Source organism: Rhinoderma darwinii, chromosome 4 (assembly GCF_050947455.1).
Source record: "Rhinoderma darwinii isolate aRhiDar2 chromosome 4, aRhiDar2.hap1, whole genome shotgun sequence".
In the NCBI taxonomy this organism is placed as follows: domain Eukaryota; kingdom Metazoa; phylum Chordata; class Amphibia; order Anura; family Rhinodermatidae; genus Rhinoderma; species Rhinoderma darwinii.
Genome location: NC_134690.1, coordinates 135,558,254 through 135,582,164, shown reverse-complemented (window position 1 = coordinate 135,582,164; position 23,911 = coordinate 135,558,254). Strand labels below are relative to the sequence as shown.

Below are 23,911 nucleotides of genomic sequence, written 5' to 3'. Positions count from 1 at the left end.
CGTATTTGCCAATTCTAAATTGAGAATAATTTTACATTTCAATAACTTAACACTTCTAAATGACTTCACACATTGAAATGTCACCTCACATTTTGCATGCTGCAGTTTTTATTTAGTATTAATATTTTCCTGGAGATATGTACTGTACTTTAAATGGTAATAAAAAACAAAACAAAACACTGCAAGAGGTTTTCCGTGTAATGTAAATATCGTTTATTTAATGTATAATGAAAAATTCAGGGACTTTCAATTATACTTTGTGTTTCAATTCTTCACAATTTTCAAGATCTCTTTTTCAAGATGGCATTTTCAGTAGGATTTGTTTTGTTATAGTTGTTCAGGGCCAAGCTTCTTCTTTTCTGTTCATAGCAGCCTGGAAAAAATGAAAGGAGGACCGTGTTCTATTACAAATGGTTTTGGACAAGTTGGCGGCTTGGGCAGAAAAAGTGGCAAATGAAGTTTAACACTTATAAATGTAAGGTTTTGTACATGGGAAGAGAAAATACATGTCAAAATTACATACTGATTGGGAAAACACTGGGGAAAAAACTGACATGGCAACAGGAATTTCAGTTGATAGTAAACTTAATTGTAGCAAACAGTGTCAGGCAGCTGCTGCCAAAGCAAATAAGATCATGGGGTGCATCAAAAGGGGCATAGATGCACATGATGAGAACATAGTTCTACCGCTTTATAAATCACAGACCACACATAGAATATAGTGTATCTTTTTGGGGACTAGTGCATAAGAAAGACATAGTGGAGCTTGAGCAGGTTCAAATATCGGCAACTAAAGTAATAAATGGAATGGGTAGACTGCAGTGTTCAGAAAGATTATCAAAATTAAGGTCATTTAGTTTAGAAAAAAGACAGATGAGGAGTGACCCAATAACTATGTATAACTATATCAAATGTCAATACAGAGATCTCTCACATGATCTATTTATACACTGGACCTTATCTGTAGCAAGCAGGCATCCTCTACATCTAGAGGAAAGAAGGTTTCTACACCAACATGGAAGGGGATTCTTTACTGTAAGAGCAGTGAGACTATATAACTCTCTGCCGGAGAAAGTTATTATGGTTAATTCACTAAAAGAGTTCAAAAAGGGTGTGGATGCCTATCTTTATTATGTTACGGTTGCTAGATTACTGTAGTTTGGCAACTTATCCAGGGATTTATTCTCATTGCCCTATTGAAGTCAGAATTATTTTTTTCCTTAGATGAGGAAAATTTAGATTTATTGGGTTTTGCCTTCCTCTGGATCAATATTGCTGGATAATAGGCTGAACTGAATGGACATATGTATTTTATCGGCCTTGCAAACCATGTTACTTATTTACTATCTTATTATACAGCTCAGAGTTCTAATCTCAGAGAGACATAGAGTAAGGATAAGGTGCGGACATAGTGCACACGGTAGATGCAGGAATTTTTATTGAAAATTTTGTACAAATATAAGCCTTTATGAATTGTATTCCTCAAAAGATGTTTTATACTTTCAAAGATACATAAAGTGGGAGATATGCTGAGATGTGACAGATGGGGTTCTGTACAACGTGTTTTAATCCTAGGGCTAAAACTACTGTTTGCACATTAGAGAGCATTTCCACCCAAAATGTCATAATGGGTGTATGCTAGTAAATCATAAGTGAGAGTGATAGAGCGTTTATAACAAAATGATGGTTTGTCCTCTATTACTAAGAAGATACTGTATATTAAGACATGATCTAGTATTTGAATCAAATATTCGTATTACAGTCCCCACAAATTGCACAAGGTCAGCATTTATAGATGGCAGAATAGGGTTAGCATTGGGCAATGTAATACAAAGTTAAGTATTCAAATTTGTTTTGGCAGATACTATACACTATTGCTAGTTAAGGTATATTTCTTCTGGTTACTCTCCATTTGCCCTATGGTCATATAATATTTACATAAGTTAGCATCTTAAAGGAACACTCCCGGTTAAATGTATAGACACTGCATTATCACTAGTGCAGGGTCTGAGGGGAGGTGCATGACACACTGATTCAAAGAATACCAATAAAAGAATGTAAAACAAAAAAGAAAGTCAATAGGTCGGCACTACTCACAGGCTTTATCTTAGGAGCGGGTATGTCTCTGGGGGGATGTTTGTATAAAAGGTCACGGTGGTGCTCAGCTGAAGAGTAAGTATCTGGCTATCCATCAATACAAAAAAGCATAAAAGAAAAAGCGGCAACTCACCATCCTGTATAAAATGTATTTCTGCTCATGAAATGTCCATAGACAAGGTGTAAGGGAGGATGATCCCAGCGGACAACAGCCTGTTTTGTGTAACAACACTTCCTCTGGCCCGATCACCCCTTCCTCTGGCCTGGGCCAGAGGAAGTGTTACACGAAACAGGCTGTTGTCCGCTGGGATCATCCTCCCTTACCCCTTGTCTATGACCCATAAAAGAATCCCTGCACTGCCCCCTCATGCCCTTCACCACGCATAACCCAATGTATCAGTATTTCCTGGAGTATACCTTTAATTCTGACCTCATTCCTCATTTCACATGGTTGTACGGCTGTATTGTACCTTCTAGTACTTGCAACTTTTCCAAAATTTGCCCTCAACACCAAGAATGACTAATCGGTTTTATTGTAATTATATTAACTTGTGATGCAAACAATTGTTTCTTGAGTAAGTTTATAGTGAGGTTTTCATGAGTTCAAGAAGTTTTCTTGGTATCGGAAACAGAAAAATGAGAGGGCTGACATTTTACAAGCATGACAGTTCTCATCTATTCATAACTTCCATTTCAATCTGTGATGGCAATGCTTTTCAATAGTCAAAAACATTTCCACATTGCTTTGTAAAGGATACAGCGAAATGAGACTGTCAGAAATGATAGAGCGGAAGAAGAGGCTACTTTTCAGTCAAGATTAATGTACAGAACAGAAATGTACAGTTGACCTGAAAACCTCTGATTTTGTGTGCACCACGATAGAATATAGAAGTAGGTCATTCTAAAATGCAATATACTAAACTTAATTAGGGAAGAACTGTGTACAATGTTAGCATCACTAGCTGAGAAAAATAACCATATTCAGTCTTCAGCATATGGCCATTTATAGTAGAAAATATTTGCAGCAATATAATTTGCGACTTGAAAATTAAACTCAAGATGAACTATTGAAAATAACAGTTCTTTGTTTTAGACAATTACAGTCTTGAGATGTTTTTCCTAATTAGAAAAGTCACTAAATTGAGTCTTATTGTTGCAATTATTTTCTGATTTTAGAGACTATTGTTCTATTCGGAACATAAATCCTAGCTTTAATGAACAATTTACACAATTGCATTCACACTTTTAGACAATGTGGAAGTAGTTATAAGTGTTCACCTTTTTTTATATATATATATATATACATCCATCCATAGATATAGATATAGATATAGATCTAGATAATATATATATATTTTTTTATTTTTTTTTTACTTTTTTTTAAACTTCACAATATTTTCAGCTATTTGGTGTTTCCAGTAGTAAAATGTTACTTAGACTCATATCGGAACTATTTCAAGCAGGGTTTGACATATTTGAGTTAAATGGTTGGCCTAGGACATTGATCCTTTAAGATTAGATATTTTCCAGTCAAATGTGCATATCGGTCTCTATCTAGATGGGAAGAATGAGTAGTTAATACCTTTGGTGCCACTTGTCTTTAGGAAATAAAACAATTGAATTGTTTAGTAAAATGCAATATGACCAATCAAATTTATCCTGGAGAAAGGTATATGGCAATCCTTATAATCATTAAAGAGGTATTCTCACCGAACACATTTACGGCATATCCACAGAAAATGTCATAAATATGTGTTAGGTGTGGGTCTCAGAGGTGGTCCCCCGACCCAAATCCTGTCTGGAGAGGCCACTACTGACCGACGCATCTGGGTTGAGAATACATAAAGAGGTGGCCGAACATGTGCGCAGCTTTCTCAATTCAGCTCTATGGGAGTAAAGCAAACAGCTGAGCTCGCTTGTTCATGACCACCTCTATTCATTCTCTGCCTGGATGAGGTGGCCACCTCCACATGTTACCCCGTTCTTCCAAAGGTGGAACCTGCACCTATCACACATTTATGGCATATCCTGCGGATATGCCATAAATGCGTGCTTTGGGAATACCCCCTTTAAATTGCAAACAACAGTGTAGTGTGTATGTGGTACCAAAATGGGTATTAAATGTCTGCCTTTTTCCAGAAACACTGCTACTGTTGTCCATGGCCTGTGTCTGGCATTGCAGCTCAGCTTTATTCAATTGAATGTTGCCGAGCTGTAATTTCAGACGCAGCCCATAGACAAAAAATAGTGGCTCTACTTCTGGAAAAAAAACTACAATTTTTTCTAATCTCATAGAACCCATCTAAGTGCATGTTCAGATCAAATTGCCAGATGAGAATCTCAAAGTTTGTTTTCTCTCCCATGTGATTTTCAATCTGTAATTTAATGCTTCTATGCAGTTTATTATTATTATTCTGATTATTATTTTCTTGCCAATGTAACAGAAAATAAAATGGGAAGAGATGTATTTAAAAAACAAAAGTCTGCTATTAATGATCCTGGCACAGGAATATCTACCGAGACCAACACCCCGTGTCTCCATTATTCAAGATCCTCCTTTTGAACAATCCATTTTTGTTAGAATTGTACAGTGACAATAAGTTGATCACGGGGTCTCCTGCTGCAGAGATCCTCCTGCTATCCCTCCTGTTATCTGTGGGGAAACGGCAGCAGTGTTCAATTTCCCTGCAGTGCCCCCACAGTGGTAATATAGGATGTCCCATTGATTATCACTGGGCTGTCCATTTAATGCACAGATGTGCTGGATCCTTCGGAGCGAGAGATGTGCTATGGACCTACAGAGAGAGCTCCTGAATGGGGACTTTCCTCTATTAACTCTGAAATCTGTAATTTGAAAATGGATTTTGCAAAACAGACAACCCCTTTAACATAGGATAAGTGTTCTTCTGTTCTTTATATTAAATGTCTTGGAGACAAGTAAGATCACTGTACATACATGAGAAGCTTTGAGAAAATCTAAGAATTGCATTTCAAAGGATTTTTTTTTCTCATGACGATCATTATCTTTATTAAATATTCTCCCTTTGATAGTTATACTCTATCGTAAAATGTTACTGAAAACGAAATAAAAAGGACACGGCGCCAAAACTTGCGGAATCAATAAATAATGAGCGAAGATAACGCACATAAATGCTCACCTCCAATGTTGTAAATTACCGGCATGTAATTTATAGTAGAAAAGCTGCTGCCAATCCCAATGCAAACTCCCACAGGGGTTGCCAAGGTAGTAGAATTTACAAGGGGAAAAAAATGGGATATACGGCGCTGCTTAATGTAATTGATTTAATAACGGAGAATGCTACGCGTTTCGACGCCGGACCGGCATCTTCATCAGGCATATCCCAATGCCCGTATATCCCATTTTTTTCCCCTTTGTAAATTCTACATTAAAATGTGGTATAAGGAAAAAAGGAAATCGGTCAGAAAAAATACTTTATTGATATGTATGGAAAAAAAACTATGTTCAGACAGGAATTTTGTATAATTCATTTTTTCTAGTGGAGGAATATTGGACCCTGTGTGCGAGAAATCAGTATTAATAAATAACAAACAGCTCATAACTTTCAGGACTGGCTTTAATTATTTATGTTGCTAAGATGCAAAAATCTGGGCTTCGCTGTAAAATGATTCACAGAATAACATGACCCGTCTTCTGAATTACTCATATTTAATTGCAACTACGTCTAGACAAGACAAATTTATATTGAGTTACCAGCAGTGACAGCGCTCATCTTGATGTTTTAATTAAGTTTATTTATGCAGAATATTCTTTGAATCTATTTTTCTAGGTATTTCACAATGTTAAGAATTATAACGTGAGAAACACTCGATCATCCTAATTTCACAATGCTGGAAAAAAATAAATCTTATCTTCATTGGTCTGTGACGCTTTGTTACACATCTCAATAATTCTGCCAGGGAGATGAGCATTTCTGCAGGCATTGAATTTAGCCATATCATCGGTGCTCAGGCATGGATGGAAATGTCAACTCTACATTGTTGGATTCTGGATGCTCTTCCAATAGTTTTGAATTTGTGAGAAACAGATACATAAATTTGTATCATGACCCAATATAAAAGGTTAGTAATTATTCCAGTGTAACTGTAAATGTAGTATTCTTTTATTCTTTCATACTTTACATATGCCAAGCTCACCCTCTATGTATTTATCTATTTTATAGTTCTGGGTATGTGCACACGCTTACTAAAAAAAATCTGAAAATATGGAGCTGTTTTCAAGGGAAAACAGCTCCTGATTTTCAGCCGTTTTTTTTTTAGCAACTCGCGTTTTCTACGTTCGTTTTTGGAGCTGTTTTTCTATAGAGTCAATCAAAAATGGCACAAGAAGTGACATGCACTTCTTTTTACAGTGCGTCTTTGTAAAAAAAAAAAAGGCCTCGTTGGAACATAACGTCGTATTTACCATTGAAATCAATGGGCAGATGTTGAGAGGCGTTCTTCTTCCGATTTTTTTCTGCCCAAAAAACTGCGAAAATAAGCCAAGTGAACATACCCTTACAGTGCAACAATAATCTGCATAGCTTGGATATTAGTGTTATTTCTTAAATACGAAAAAAAACCTCTATCTTACCATTCATCCATTTGAAATTAGTAAGCGTTGTGGTTTAAGGTGCATTAGAAAATTACAGCAAATGATGTCCATTATAACTATTAAAGCTGTGCCACATTTTTTTTATCATGTTCTGTGACATATGACACATTTTAAAGGATGAGACATCAAAGGGACCTCAAACAAAGTTTATTATGGATCTTCAAAATTTTTGGTGAAAAACACTGGCATACATGCACAACAGAGGAGACATAAAGGAGAGACGTATCTAGTATGCGGTGATGTGGCATGTATTGTGTAGTTTGTGCCATTTTGAGCTAGCTTTTATTCTATATGCTAAATTTGTCCCATAATATCTTGTGGTTGACCTGTATTGGAGGTACACTTGCTGATATTAATACGTTTTGAAGACCACATTGTATAATCTTGTCTTCAGGATATTTGAGATTTCCACTTGGTCTTTTGCAGGGATCATATTTTTTCCTTTTAAATAGCAAAAACAAGATGAATACACAAGTCATATTTTATAACTGATGCACCTACTTGTGCGGGTTAAGTTTGTGCCCGCCAACTACCAAGGGTCAACTTTCTGTATTTGTTTGCAGGTTTGTCTCCTTGTCACACTCTGCTACAATTTTTAAAAGGGACTGGACAGGTCAGCTGGTAAGTTCTCTGCACGGTTCCCCTGCTCAGAACTGCCACACCTTGCCTGAGCAACAAATTTTTTTTAGATTCTGTCAATTTGTTAAGCTTTTTTGACACAGACTTTTCCTAGGCTCTTGTGAAAATGATTAAAATAATGTTTAGATTATTTCATTTCGCGCAGCGGCCATCTTGTCTGGAGTCCTCATCTTGTTTCTTTTGTAATGAATAAGAAAGTGATTGTTCCTTTAAGACAGGTTTTCATGTTATTAACCCCTTAGCGCACCAGGACATTTGCAGCACGCTCCACATGCTGCGGGTGTCGGCTGTGTTTTACAGCCGACACTCAGGACTAACTGCCAGGAGCAGCAATCGCACTGTTCCTGGATGTTTAACCCATCAAATGCTTCAGTCAATCGCGACCGCAGCATCTGAGGCGTTGAAAAGATGCGGGCAGCCCCCTCCGACAGCAAATCGCCACCCCCCCCCGCAACGAGAGGGGGATACGATGGCTGTTATGGCAGCCCAGGGGCCTAATGAAGGCCCCCAGGGCTGCCTTCACTCTGCCTCTGTTAAAGAGGCTCTGTCACCACATAAGTGCCCTATCTCCTACATAAGGAGATCGGCGCTATAATGTAGGTGACAGCAGTGCTTTTTATTTAAAAAAACGATCTATTTTCACCACTTTTATTAGCGATTTTAGATTTATGCTAATGAGTTTCTTAATGCCCAAGTGGGCGTGTTTTACTTTAGACCAAGTGGGCATCGTACAGAGGAGTGTATGACGCTGACCAATCAGCGTCATGCACTTCTCTCAATTCATTTAGTCAGTGCATAGGGATCCTTTTATATCACTATGTGCTGTCTTATACTAACATATTAACAATACTGAAGTGTTTAGACAGTGAATAGACATTCCACGGGATGTCTATTCACAATCCATGCACTTCGTTACTGTTTCTGTGGTACTTACAGCAGAGCAAGCGTAATCTCGCGAGATTACGCTGTAGATGACAGGTTACAACGAGATTACTCTTTGCTCTGCTGTAACGAAGTGCAGGGATTGTGAATAGACATCCCGTGGAATGTCTATTCACTGTCTAAACACTTCAGTATCGTTAATGTGTTGGTATAAGACAGCACATACTGCGGGACAACTGTCCCGTACTGTAATCATGTTTTCAGTATGGGACAGTAGTTCCACGGCGAGGCAGGGACTCCTAGCATCGTACATAACTATGATGCTAGGAGCCCGCCTCCCTGCAGTGTGTTTGGTCCGGGACTTGTGGCCGAAATACGTTCCGTCCTTTACGGACCAAACATGCTCGTGTAAATCCAGCCTTAAAGCTGAAAAAAGGTATATTCATTGTATAAATATGATGGTATACAAAAACACTGACAATAGTGCAAAAGTGCAAAAAAGTAATCACCGATATGGCGAAGTCCTTTCTTTCAGAAAGTTGGTGTGATGTCCCGTATTCAGCATGCTTGAGAAAGGGGGAGGTCCCCCGAAACGTCGCACCTGGCGTAGTCAAACACAGATTTACCCTCCACATAGGTCCGGAATACGTGACCTCTCACCGACTTGTCTGAAATGAAGGACTTCACCATATGGGGTGATTACTTTTTTGCACTTTCGCACTATTGTCATAGTGTTTTTGTATACCATCATATTTATACAAAGAATATATATTTTTTCAACTTTAACATGTTGTTGTCTCTCATTTTTGATGTGCCCATTTCTATATTTTGGCCTTTCTAAGGCTGCCATAGAAACTAAGCACCGAAACCCTGCGATCGCATACTAGGGGGCCGGTGGGGTTAGAGAGGGAGCTCCCTCCCTCCAAAACCACTCAAATGCGGCTCTCGCTATTGAGCACTGCCTCTAAGGGGTTAAACGGGCGTATTTCGATCCGCCCACTCGAGCAGCGCTGCTCCAAGCCCTCAGCTACCGGAGAGTTTTTACTGCTCCCGACTGGCGCTACTTTGTTCTGATGCAGCGCCGTGAAAAGGCATATGCATCAGAATAAAGCCTGTTAGTGGCCGCCGTGAAAAGGCATATTGGCGGTCACTAACGTGTTAAAGCAACTGTTCAGTTCAACAGTCTTACTGTCCCCCCACCATGGTGTATATTAGACACTGGGGGGAGCATTAAAATAAGAAAAAATACTCACCTGTCCACCGTTCCCCCTTTGCTTCTCTTCTGCTCCTCAGCGCAGTGTAGCGAGCATCTCAGATTAACACTTACCCACAGAGGTAATATGTCTGATATTGATCGCCATGACATCATATGCAAAGTGACTGTTCGACAGGACAGTCACTTTAAATGTCTTTAATTCTAGTTGTATACTGTTAAACTCTAATGACATGACTGTACAGTAGTTTATATTGTGCATCTATCCTATTACATGACACAAAGGTTTAATTACTTATTTCAGAGTTTTTAAATGGCTTCTTTTTTTTTTTTTATCTGTATCTGGTTTTGACCCGTTGGAAACTTGCTCTATAATATGGTTTTATTTTTGTTTTGTCCCGTGTATGTATGTATATATGCATGTATGAATGAGAGAATGGAGCAATGCTGGGCTCTAAGCCATAGGATACAGACGGCTTGCTATTGGCTATAGATTATAAAGAATTTTAAAATCTTTCTTGGCTGGGAAATAGTCTGGGGATGACTGAAATAATTTATTTCTTTATATATTATGAATGAAAGAATGTGATATTGCAGTAGACTGTATTTTACTCATTGTTTAATGACAGATGGCCTCTAAAAGTCTGCCAGGGGTTTTACTGCAATACAAAATGTAAACTTTATTTTGATTTTAAAGTTTTACATATTGGATTTTTCTTTAAATAACTATCTTTTAATTTCAACCTCTTCTTGACATACATGCTTCAGTCACTATATATATATATATATATATATATATATATATATATATATATATATATATATATACAAAAAAGAGAATGTGAAGCAGCACTCAAAGTGAATTTATTCATCCAACATGGAACCACAACGTTTCACCTCCTCTATGAAGGCATTTTCAAGTAGTAGTACTTGAAAATGCCTTCATAGAAGAGGTGAAACGTTGTGGTTCCATGTTGGATGAATAAATTCACTTTATTTGAGTGCTGCTTCACGTTCTCTTTTTTGGATATCTAACACATAAGGAGAGGTCACTCCTTTATTTTTGAAGCTTTGCACCAGCCTAGTCAGGCATTTGTTCACAGTGCTGCTCCAATCCTCTGCTCATATATATATATATATTTCATTTATTTTTTTAAAGCTGCTACATATCCTCCTTTTACAGATGCTCAATCTCCAGTAGCCTACCTTGCTATTGGTCAAAGTAAATTCTGTTGCTCTCGCTGTACAAAAAAAATGTGGTTTATACAGCATTTTTTTGTTTCCCTCGATGACTTGCCTTTATTTGGTAAACTTTAAATGCTGAATCTTTGCTTTCAGTTATGGTAATTTGTTACACTAGTACAAAATTCCCATGTTGATCCATTATTTTTTATATTTTATTTTTAACAAATTAAAGACCCAATTTGTTATTTTCTTCTCCTTTGAAGTGCTTCATAATGGTGATTTTGTGTCAGATAATATTTTGCAACGCAGCATGGAAGATATATTTTATAAATATAATTAGTGGAAATGCAGCGAGTGACTAGGAAATAACTCAGTGTCTGCAAAAAAAACTAGATATGTCCATTCCACTGCCTTGTGTTGTCATATATGTCAAGGAATTAAAGCCACTTACAGATGTTTCCTTCCTCACCATTGCTCTTAAATTATCAGGCGGTGTTTGGCACAAGATGACCAGTTTTGAAAAAGGACATTATTTTGTTATACTCTGTCACGAGATCTCTATGTGATATATTTCTATGTGTGGCCTCTCCATGATTTTTAGGTGAATTCAAAACCTGCTAATGGTTTTGCCAGCATGTCATGATAATGTATTGAATTTGTTTAATAAGAAATTTGAGCTCTTTACCAAATTCAAGCACAGGCATAGGTGGACACGTCTGTACCATCATAGAATCATGAGACAAAATTACTGAGAGGAACCATTCACCGCAAATATCAGCCATTTTATTTATTTTTCTATCACATGTCTAAAAGAATATTTGGGAAAAAAATTGCCTAAAGGGTCCCTTGGCAATAAATTATTCACAAAGTGTTCCCCTTCTGGAACTCCCAGCATTCATCTGTAATCTATGGGAAAACCTGCCAGTTAGGCCCCATGCACACGAACGTAAAAACGCCCGTAATTACGGGCCATACTTACGGCACGTTTTTACGGGCCCATGGACTTCTATTGGCCACGGGTATGCTTACGGGAAGGTGCCCATGCCGTTGAAAAATATATAACATGTCCTATTTTAGGCCGTAATTACGGCACGGGCAGGCCCATAGAAGTCTATGGGGCTCCCGTAATTACGGGTGACTACGTGTGTGCACCCGTAATTACGGGAGCGTTTCTAGGTGACGTCAGTAAATAGTCACTGTCCAGGGTGCTGAAAGAGTTAAACGATCGGCAGTAACTGTTTCAGCACCCTGGACAGTGACTTCCGATCACAGTATAGATCAACCTGTAAAAAAAAGACGTTCATACTTACCCAGAACTCCCTGCTTCTTCCTCCAGTCCGGCCTCCTGGGATGACGTTTCAGCCCATGTGACCACTGCAGCCAATTACAGGCCAATCACAGGCTGCAGCGGTCACATGAACTGTCGCGTCATCCAGGGAGGTCGGACTGGATGTCAAGAGAGGGACGCGTCACCAAGACAACGGCCGGGTATGTATGAATTTCTTGAACTTTTACTACGGATAGGGCTGTCCCTTCTCTCTATCCTGCACTGATAGAGAGAAGGGCTGCCGATTACTGCAGTGTAATTTTGCAGCGAAAACGTGCCAGTATATACGGATGGAATACGGGTGACACCGGACCCGTATTTACGGGCTCGGGTCCGTAAATACTGGTGCAATACGTGTCGAATACGTGTGACACCGGACCCGTATTTACGCCAGTATTTACGGGAGGACAAAAATATGTTCGTGTGTATGAGGCCTTAGTGTTCAGTTTTGCTACAGCACTACCATAGCGGAAATTAAGCATTACACAGTACTCATTGGAATCAATGGGTTGTCTGTATAATGCAGGTCCTCCAGATCAAGAGACACTCTTTGTAACCGCTCTCCACTCTGGTCAAGAGACGAGGATCCTTAACTCTGAATGCCCTAAATGGGTTTGTGATAATGGGTTTTCTACAAACCCTTTAAGGTTGCTGCATAAAGTTTATTTACAACCACCATGCCACCTGTTAAACATGCAATACTTCTATTTGAACTATAACTGCATGTACTATTTTCCTTTTCATCTCATGACCTATTGAAAACTGGGGATGAATTGGAGAAATGCTTTTTGTATGACTATGCTGTAGGGATACTTACAAATACAAACCAGTATAGTGGACACTAGATCTCTATGGCACAAGACTAAGTCTGTACCAATGACCTCTACAAAGAGATATGAAATAGCTATTGATTAGTGGCCACTTCTAAGACACAGGAGACAAACCTGGTAATATAGCAAGTGTCATTCCTAGGTAGCAGAGTAGTGGCAGAGGAGAATCAGCAGACAAGAGTCAGAATACAGATTCTGAAGTCTTAGCCAGAAGGCAAGCCATTGTCAAAACCAAGGGATATAGTGTATCCTAGTCCAGAGACATAGTAGTTAAATTGTTAGGTAGCATGCAAAAAATACCATGTAGTTCAACATATTTTGCTGCAGTGTTGATCCATAGGAAGTCCATTACAAACTCCTATGAGCTAGTTGCCATTTGATCTCATTTTAAGAGAATAAAATTCCAGTTCCAAATATGGAGCATAGATCCCAGAATCAATATCCATCTCAAGCAATCTAATAAATATAACTTTTAGAATTACATCTTCCCAGAAATTCTCTGTAGAAAAGGGACCAAATGCCTCCACCATGGTGGAAACCAGATGGAATGAAGCTAAGAAAGAGAAAGAAATATTGCACTTCTGTGTAGTATATTCATGTATTTCAAATTGGTAATGTTCCCACTTGTAATGTGTAAGTGGCTTGCACGAACAATGCCTGAACTGATTCCTAGCAAAAAAACTAATTTTGTTTCTCCAATTAAACAAATACAGCACCTGAATATAAAGGTCTCCTCATCACTGTCTCAATTTAAGTGCGTAGTAGGGCACACTGAAGTGCAGAGACCACAAATTGGAAAATCTACCACAGCGTTCCATATGAGACCGCATGCTTCTTAGCCGAATATGTATTTCAGCAATTCAGCACCACAGCTGGTTCCTGCCTGGTGTGCAGTAAAACCTGCTTAGATACAATGGGGGGAATTTTATTAAGACTGGTGTTTTAAATAGTGATGGAGTAAAATCCACCATCATTTATTAAGAGGCTCACACCTCTTAATAAATTAGGCACATTTCTGTCTGTTATACTCCAGCAATGGGTTAAAGTAGATGTCTGCAATGATTTATGCCAGCTTCTGACGTTTATTATAGTAGATGTGTCAGACCGTGGGTGGCCGAGCCCCTTCCACTAGACCCCATCCACTTTTGGAAAAGCGGTGGTGGCAAAGTTAGACACCAAAAGATCGCAAATTATTGCATAAATATGGCAAGCAAGATCATTTGCAACTTTTTTATTCTATAATACTGGCGTATAGCATTTGATATACTTACCCCAATGAGGTTTTTGGGAAAGGGATCAACAATTGTCATTGTTTTGGGAATCTATTGGAACATTTTCTCTTTACTATATGTACAGTATGTATCTCTATAGTATGTCAAATCTGATCCACAAAGTACTACTTTAAATGGTTTGTCTCAATCTTTTCAGCCTGATATTACAATGTGTCCAGCAAAACAGACTTGAAGGGAAATATAGCCATTATATAGAATATACAGTACAGTGTGTTAACTTTCATTGTGAAGAAAGAGATAAAGGACGATTTATATACAGTAGTTCACCTCTTCTGTGTTTGAGAAAGCATTCTATGGTGCTAATCCCACATATATTTTGTCTGCATAAAGTAAATTCATGAGATAGTTCAGTGAAAGATACAATACAAAGAAAGAAAATGTCAACTGAATGGAGAACAACCTTGCACAATGTCTTATTCTGCCTTTTTCATAAGCCAGTCTGAAGCAAACATCATATTTTCAATTGTGCATGTGATTCTATTTGGTATACTTGAGGTGATAACATTGTCACTTTAGTGTGCCAGACCATTACTTGGAGACTATGCTTTATTGCACACCATACATATTAGACACTATTTCAGAGACTCATCCATGCCCATTCATGTGTTTGCAATGTAGAGCAGAATTTATTACTGTAGATACGTTCTTTCAGTCCCAGAAACCAAGTATGGGTCGCCTCAATATGTTAATGACAGGTCTAACCCAAGCTTGATTTCAGAGACCAAAAAATGGTTAAATTAACAAATGGACCAGAAGAATATGTTCATTGAACTGATCAGTTACCTATAATTGACTCTACACAGGCTTCATGTGGGTTTCAATACAATGAAAATAATAATGTGTACATTTATTTTTTACATTATTTTACAATAAACATCTGGAAAATGGACAATAAATTGAGTAGCATTGCACATATTTTGCTTTACTTATCTTGTACAATATATCTTAAACATTATTTTCATCCAGAGCTGAATTCAGAATTCTGCTAGATTCTTCCTAGCAATCTCTGCTGATTCCGTGTTTATACAGAGCTCTACTCATATGCAGATTAAGAGGTGTAGACGTTACACAACATACTGCACAGTAAAGTTAGGTAAAAAATTACAGCAAAGTATAGTACATCATAGAATGTATACTCCTAGGTTCAAGAAGGATATTAAATTGTGGAATCTCATGTAAACTGGCGACATACTTACGGCAGAGTTATTTACATTACAGAGTTGAAACGATAATGTTTAGCTATATTTTAGCTTTTAGCATTGTTACCTTGTATTTTACTATTTCCACGTTATAGGGAAATCCTGTATAGTGGTGTGAACCTTTAGACACACAGTACAATAAGGATGATTCTATCGCTATTACAATGGCTTAGGCTCTGTTCACATCTGCGTTCGGCATTCCATTTTTCTGCTCCGTCAGAGGAGCAGAACACCAAAAATGCTGGAGGCGCACTTTCCATTGAACAATCGAGAAAACCGGCTACTGACGGAACCCATTGACTTTAATGTGTTCCGTCAGGTGTCCGTAGTTTTACCGTAAACAATAGTGTAGCATGCTGCACAGTTGTTTTTGGCGGAATCTGCGATGGAGACCCCTAACCAAGCCCCCAACGCAGATATGAATTAGGCCTTAGCCAGTTCCAACCAACCTGTTTTTTCACCTTAAACTGTAATGCAATAGGTTCAAGGACAAGCCGTGTAGACTCTTGTACAATTTACATTTGCATCTAGTGAGAATTTTGCCCTTGAGAGTTGAATCATTGAGATTCTCTCTAACTTATAAGCACAACAGCTGTAATTTAGAAAACAGTAAAATTGATTTTTCCCTATATAAGACAGGTTGACTTCTCCAGTTGCGCTTGGATTTGTAACATGAGATTATGACTATTTTTATTCCAGCTAACTTCAGTTTGTACATGGTAATACTACAAATTGTCTGAAAACAAGCCTTTATTATAGAACTAGTTATTTTTGCTGTTTGGAGAGAACACCTGATGGCTTCCCTTACATCTGTGTTATCAAGCAAGCAATTCCTTGTATTGCATACAGTGCACTATTCCAGATGGGCTTCCAATCAGAAGTTTGGGTGGCTGTGCAGTAGGGACTAATGCGCCGAATATTTATATCAGCTTCAGGTAATAGCGGGAGTAGTTAGCATGACTGGGGTGATATTGAGAACATTAAGCATTGCATTAGAATAATAGTTCAATTGAAAATGCCCCATGGTTAACTTCAGTACATTTATGGTGCTTCTGCCTATTTATTTGGTTTAACATAAAGGGATTTCTGATCTTTTGGAAAAACCCAGTATGAACTTCATATACCTAAAAATAAAACAGGCACATGCTCACCATTTAAGTTCCCTGCTGCTCCGTGCTGATGGCTCTGAAGTCCCCCGAGGGTCTTTTTGTACTTGCCTACATCAATGACATGTAACACTCAACATGTGACCACGGCAAACCATGAATGATGTTAGCATGGAAAGTATGTCATAGACAAGTTGAGTTCTACGTATTACTAAGGCCAAGTAAAGATCAGCAAGGGTCCACAGAACTTGAGCAGCCTGGATTTGGTAAGTACGTGTCTATTTATTTTCTTTTTAGGCATGTGTAAGCTTATACTGTAGATTTCCAAAAAGGTCACAAAACCCTTTTTTTTCTTTGGGGTAGGCAGTTATCATGTATGTTCTCACACACTGCCTATATAGAGTGATCCCTATATATAGTTCCATTCAGTATCTGTAAAGAACATCCTTGAATATTTGCTGCAGATGAAGAGTACACGGAGACTAAAAAATGGACCAGGTGAAACGTCTCCTGAAATTAAAGAAAATTATTTTGGGTCGGGTCAGTTCAGCACCCCCCCCCCCCCTTCCCCATTGTGATGAAGGAAGAATTATATATTTTCACAATGCTGGAGCAGCTAGTTTCTTTGTCAATATCAAATATAACATAATCTTTTACAATTATTTCTGAGAAGAATAAAGAAACTGGTAAACATAAGGAACAAAGACATGATTTCTGAAGCACAAGAAATACAAACAAAGAGATAAGTATTTGTTCCAATAATTTAGCTGAAGCATAGACTTGAACAAGCTGACCTGAAAGATCTATGAATTGAACAATGCAGACTGTAAAATAATATGCATTTGGAATAGAAATTTGTGCATTAAAAGTCACACAATGACAAAATATGGGGAATACTGCAGCAAATTAGGCATAGAGTTGCATTATTAACTAGTGGTATAGAAATGATAGATGATATTGGCAGACATAGCCGGATAGTCATACAGGAGGAGATGCAGAAAGAATAGCAGATCATCAGAAGCTTAATAGCAGGAGAAATAAGAAGATGACAAAGAACCAATGTAGTAATGAAAATGCAGAAATCTGAAATAAATTGTAGAAAAGGGCAGGTGGGTAATTTCATGCTATTTCAGCATTGTACTTTTGTAAGAACACAGGTTGGTAACTTTATGGCAATATTTCTTGACCTTTTTATGAATAATAAGAATATATCATTACAGAACTAAAAGGGCTGAATTGTAATCCCTCTGAATTAACACAAAGAAATATGAACAAAACCGGAATTAAATGAAGCGCTACAACGATCAAATCCATGCTGAACAATCTCTGGCTGCTAAAGGTCATTTTTATGCTCTTAAAAAATAAATGAGGATGGCTTTCTTTTAACACAAGCTTTTTATATTTAGATTTATACAATCTTTGCTTCACAGTAGTTCATTATGAAAATAGTATGTGTGTGTATGTGTGTGTGTGTATATATATATATATATATATATATATATATATATATATATATATATATATATATATACACACTTCTATTGCAAAACTGAGTGCCATAAAAGAGTGGGAGTTATGGAGTTTCCTGCTTCAGTATTTAGACTTTTCATTACTTCAATGTATTTCTGGTTTGTAATTTTAAATATTGGCAGGTCACATTTGCGCTAGATACCAATGTCGGACTTTTATGCAAGTTGAGTTGTTAAACTTTTTTCTTTAGCAACATTTACATTGGCTACTATTGTAGTTAAACTATTGTACTACATTGACGGATGGGTGATGATATTAGACTGCAAAAATGGTTGTAGTTGACAATAACTTGTTGAACCAGTGATATTGAGACCTCAGTAGGTTGGGCTTCGTTCACATCTGCGTCAGGGCTCGGTTCCGACGTTCCGTCTGAGCTTTCCATCGGAACGGAGCCCTGACTGACATAAACTGAAACCATAGGTTTCCTTTTCCATCACCATTGATTTCAAGAATGACAGATCCAGCGCCAATGGTTTCAGTTTGTCTCCGTTGTGCAAGGGTTCTGTCGTTTTGACGGGATGAATACCGTAGTCGACTACACTATTGATTGCGTCAAAACGACGGAACCCTTGCACAACGGAGACAAACTAAAACCATTGGCACCAGATCTGCCACCATTGAAATCAATGGTGATGGAAACGGAAACCTATGGTTTCAGTTTGTGTCAGTCAGGGCTCCGTTCCGACAGAAAGCTCCGATAGAACTTCGGAATGGAGCCTTGAGGCAGATGTGAACATAGCCTAACTTGTATTGTGTGTCTGCATTCTCATGATTGTCCCCATTGTGTTTCTTTAGTAGCTGTGCATCATCACACATGCAAATTTGGCACTTGGCCCGACACAGTCTTAAGTCAACGGAGACTGAAATGCTCAATCATGGATCCATATTTAAGCCTCCATTTTATTTATTGACAGCAAATGCAGCTCTGTAATAGGAAATTTGTCACTTGGTGCAATGCAGGCAAAGCAAATTTTCACAGATTCACAACTGTCTAGAAGCAAGTAATGTACTGTTTGTTAAAGAAAAAAAAATGTATACACAGTAATCCATGTATTTCTGACACTGATGGGATACTCTATCTATTCTAAGTTGGACTGCTTGTTAAAAAGCCATTGCTTCTACAATACCACCATGTGTATATACACCGCCAGGCATCTGTCCCCCAAAAAGGGTTTAATTTTGGACAATTTTTTTTTTAAACATCTGCCTCAAAAGAAAAAAATAATAAACTTTTTGTTTAAAGTTCTTGCAAGTACAGATGCACATCCATAGCCGTCCACAATTGCAGAAGCGACCATAGACTTCTATAGGCGAGTCCATGACGCAATTCCGGACAAGAATAGGACATGTTAATATAAGGAAAGTTGTCCGTGGCTTATGGAAATAAATGGGTCTGTAATTTAATCCGTAATTAACCCCTTTCACGACTGCCATACGGCTACATGCGTTCTAACTGCCGATGCCCCGTGCAGTTAGCACGTGTATAGACGTTTGCAGTGTGCATCGGGGTTTAAGGTGTGCAGAGCTGCTTCAGCGTGAGCAGCTCTGCACTAATCTATGTGTCGGCACTCTTTACATTTGCTGACACCTCTTTGAATTAGTTTCATAACACACATTTTTTTTTATTATGAAACTAAACTTACAAGTGCAGCGCTGCTCACAATGAAGCAGTCTGCACTTATCTCTTTTCCCCCATGTGTCGACACCTCCCCCTCCTTCTCCCTCCATTGGCTTCTGCCCAGAGATAACGGAGCCAGTGTGCTCCTTATCTGTGCAGATAAGGAACTGCTAGTTTTAACTCTTTAGTCTTCTTCTCACTCCTAGATCCCCTGTGAGGGGAGAGTGAAGAAGGCTAACTGTTAGGCTGCGTTCACAAATGCGTCAGGGCTCCATTCCGACGTTCCATTGAAATTTTCCGTTGGAACGGAGCCCTGACTGAAACAAATTGAAACCAGAGGTTTCAGTTTCCGTCACCATTGATTTCAATGGTGACGGATCCGGTGCAAATGGTTTTCGTTTGTCTCCGTTGTTGCCATTTTTGGGAAAAGCGGGCATGACTAGACAAATTTATTATAATTTCTGCCAGAAGACTTACGTAAATTATAGCGGAAAACTACGCCAGCTCCCCCCAGATTGGACTACCCCCCTATCCGACTAACCCTCATCCTCATCAGGCAATAAAAAAAAAGTATTCTCATCTCACTGCACATCTTCACTTCTCCCCTCCAGGTCCCCTCAGGCTCCCTCAGCAATACTGCGACTCAAAATGTACTGATGTCGGGCATGACGTTGTATGTGATGCAGCCCTCAGGACATTAAGTGCAGCGTCGCATATAAGGCTCTGACGCTACTCAGCATCAGGACATTGTATGAGCCGCCGCATGCTGAGGGAGCCTGAGGGTACCCGGAGGGGAGAAGTGAAGTGAAGTGGAGTGGTGAGGCGAATATAATTAATTCTATTTCATGTCCAGAAGGGGGGGGGATAGATATTGTGTGGTCGTTACGCGACTATTGTGGTGCACGGCCAGCCAGAACATGTTTATAATATAAAGCCGGAACTCCAAAACCTAGAAAGATATATATTGAAATTAATCAACACAGAGTTGTGAACCTCTTTGGATAACAAAAAAAAAAAACAATTGGTACATTCGATATATCATCACTGCAATACATTTGCACAACATATCCAATCCTCACATCAGACATTATTACCAGTACTCAGGGGCGTAGCTAAAGGCTCATGGGCCCGGGTGCAAGAATTCAGCTTGGGCCCCCCTACCCCTCCCCAACACCACCATCATCATCAGACCCCTGCGCGCGCCTATGCCCAGACGCCTTGCCCAACAGCCCCCATAGTATAATGCCCCCACACAGTATAATGCTCCCATAGCTGCCCCCACACAGTATAATGCCCCATAACGTATAATGCCCCCCCATAACAGCCCCATACCGTATAATGCTCACCATATCAGCCCCCCATACAGTATAATCCCCCCCCCCCCCCCGCAATATCAGCTCCCCATACAGTATAATGCCCCCATATGTGCATAATATAAAAATAGCATAATTACTTACTTATCCGCCTGCCTGCGTCGAGCCGCTCAGGGCACAGTGAATGCTGGATCAAGGAGATGTCAGCTCCTTGCTCCAGCATTGATGGGAACCGGGACCTCGGTGAGTGACTCACGAACTCCCAGGGGGACGCGACCCACAGTATAGGGATGTCACGATACCAAAATTTGGACTTCGATACCGATACTTCCTTTACTTTGCCAACAGTAATAAAAAAAAAAAAAAGTTCTTTCGTTTTCTAATGTGAGGCACGAGGTGTGATGAATTTTGAATGTGCCTCACATTAATAGTAATTAACCCCATCATGTTTCTCAGTCATAATGGGTTAATATGTAAGGTACATGATGGGGTTAATTACTATTAATGTGAGGAACATGGAGGTTAAATTCATCATCGCACCTTGTGCTTCACAATTAGACCCCATGCACACGACCGTAAATAACCTCCATTTTTGCGGACCGCAAAAATGGACCCATTCACTTTCATTGAGCGCGGACACATTTCCGTAGCGCTACGGATGGGTGTCCGTGCCGTAGAAATGTTCAGAAAATTATGGAACATGTCCGTTCTTTTGCATTTTGTGGGCCGTGCTCCCATACTTTGTATGGGAGCACGGCCCGAAAATGCGGGTGGCAGTCGGCGGCCGGCCGTACCCGCAATCGTGGGCCGTGATTGCGGGCACGGTCGTGTGAATGGGGCCTAAGTGATAGAAAGCCATTTTTATTTTATTTTTTTACTGAGTACACATCATAAATTATGCAAAAAATAGTTGTGCAGGTTATTACGGCCGCACCAATACCGATTATGTGTATGTTTTATGTATTGAGACTTATTTTAATGTTTATTGTAAAAAAGGTGTATGTGTATTTTTTTTATTTAACATTACTTTGTTTTTACTTTATTTTTAAACTTCAATGTACTGGCCTATAGCTATATGCCAGTACATTAGCCTGTGTATGTATAGTACACAGGCAGTTGTTAGGACATACCTCAGTATGCCCTAACAGGAAATATGGTAGGACAGCCCTGGGGTCCTTCAATGGACAGCCCTGGGCTGTCTGCCCATATATGGTATGTTCCTCAATCGCGTCACAGGGAATTCCCTGTGATGCGATCCAGGGGCATCCCCCCTTCTCATTTTCCCCTGAATGCTGCAGTCAGCTTTGATCGCAGCATTCAGGAGAATAGCGGCGGAGATGAGAGGTTTCTCTGATCTCCGCCGTTATAGAGCGGGGCTGTGGCTGTGTAATACAGTCACTGACAGGAAAAGCACGCGCGGTCAGCATGAGGTGATGCGGCCGGCGCTGCACTAAAGAGCGGCGGCGCAGGCACCGAAGACAGAACATGGGGGTGTTTTGTAGCGCGCCCGCCATGTTCTGTCTTCAGTGCCGCAGATCATTAGTGCAGCGCCGGCCGCATCGGATCATCCTGACGGCGCGCATATATCAGGACACAGGAGCGGGGCAGTGACTGTATTACACAGCCGCAGCCCTGCTCTCATAGTCATGTGTACTATACTGTATTGTGTTGTTTGCGATGGAGGAGGGGGGGCTGTGATTTAACGCCACCCCCCCCTCTCCACCGCAAACAACACAATACATTACAAGGCATCACAACACAATACATTACAACACAATACATTACATTACACTGCAGCTTACCTGGAGTCCTCCGCACCGACTCTTCTGCTCTGTCTGGAAGACGTGTCACATGACAACACGGTCACATGGTACACTAAGTGTACCATGTGACCATAACCAGGAAGTGCCGGCTTCACGGCACAGAAGATTTAGTTAGGAAACATGCTGTATGGCAATGGGGGCCCGTGGACCCCCCAGGCTTAGGGGCCCGGTTGCAACTGCGACCGCTGCGACACCTATAGCTACGCCACTGCCAGTACTATATACATTTAGAAAAGGTCAGTCCACTCTGCTAAAAAAAAACTCAGACATTTGTTTCATAAACGGGGACTGTCTAGAATTTCTATCTTCTATACATATTATACAGCGTGCTGTTTCTGTCGATGAGCAACAATTTGAAAGCTGACTCCACAGTTTTATGCTGGAAAGTATCTCTATGCGGAGGCAACATTGTGTCTGAATTAGGGCAGTGTCAACCTTCTTTCCTTCTTTTTATTTTATATTGTTAGTGGTTTCCGGAACAAAAATCTGGTGTGTGTAAATATAAAGGACCAGTCTCTGTTGTTTAACCCCTTAAGGACACGGCCAATTTTAGCCTTGAGGACAGAGCAATTTTTTTTACATTTCCCTCTTTGCATCCCGACGCCCATAACGCTTTTATTTTTTGTACGACATAGTTGTATGAGACTTTGTTTTTTGCGGGACGAGTTGTACTTTATGTAGGTACCATTTTTTGGTACAAATACATTATCGTTTAATTTCTATAAATTTTTAATTAGATTAAAATGCAGAAAAAAAGCAGTTGCGCAGCAGTTTTAATATTTTTTTTTTTACACCATACACCGATCATCATAAATAATGGTATACATTTGTTGTACACGTTGTTACGGTCGTGGCGATACCAAATATGTCCATATTATTTCATGTTTTGGGACTTATATTTTAAAAAGTTTATTTATTATAAAAAATGTGTATTTCTGTGTATTTTATTTACTTTTTATTTATTTATTTACCATTATTTTTTTTTTACATTCATTTAACTTTTTTTGTTAATCCCATAAAGGGATTTATCATTTTGATTTTTATTTTGTAACTGTAATGTACTGGCATAGATCTATATGCCAGTACATTAGCCTGTTACTGATCGTACACAGGCAGTTGTTAGGGCATACCTCAGTATGCCCTAACAACAGGAAATATGTTCAGACAGCCCTGGGGTCCTTCACTGGACCCTGGGCTGTCTGGCCATACGAGTTGTGGGCTTTG

At 39.3% G+C, this 23,911-nt stretch overlaps 1 long non-coding RNA gene across 1 annotated transcript in view; it reads right to left on the bottom strand.

Moving 5' to 3' along the window:
- Positions 1-200: 200 nt before the first annotated feature.
- Positions 201-23,911, bottom strand: part of LOC142760862 (uncharacterized) — a 69,247-nt gene continuing 45,536 nt past the window's right edge. The window contains exon 3 of the long non-coding RNA XR_012883428.1: positions 201-373. This is a non-coding gene — a long non-coding RNA (uncharacterized LOC142760862). The remainder of the gene's footprint in view (positions 374-23,911) is intronic.